Here is a 203-nt window from a genome sequence, read left to right on the forward strand (position 1 = left end):
TCGAAAAAAAATCCCAAGAGAGCACATCACGCCGGATTCTCAGCTGGGTTCGAAAATTAATTCTACATATCATTCAGCATTACGTTTTTCGTTCGGTTCCTCACGCTGGTGCAACGCAAATATATATCATTATGACCGCGGCCAACCATAAGTGTTATTTCCTCTCTGTTTGTAAGCGTTATTTTCGATCATCTCTCTCTCTA

At 40.9% G+C, this 203-nt stretch overlaps 1 protein-coding gene across 1 annotated transcript in view; it reads right to left on the reverse strand.

The window, feature by feature from the left end:
- Window positions 1-203, reverse strand: part of LOC119592391 (major facilitator superfamily domain-containing protein 12-like) — a 49907-nt gene that overhangs the window by 7351 nt on the left and 42353 nt on the right. The gene's annotated exons all lie outside the window — the stretch shown is intronic.

Source organism: Penaeus monodon, chromosome 30, assembly GCF_015228065.2.
Source record: "Penaeus monodon isolate SGIC_2016 chromosome 30, NSTDA_Pmon_1, whole genome shotgun sequence".
Classification (NCBI taxonomy): Eukaryota; Metazoa; Arthropoda; class Malacostraca; order Decapoda; family Penaeidae; genus Penaeus; species Penaeus monodon.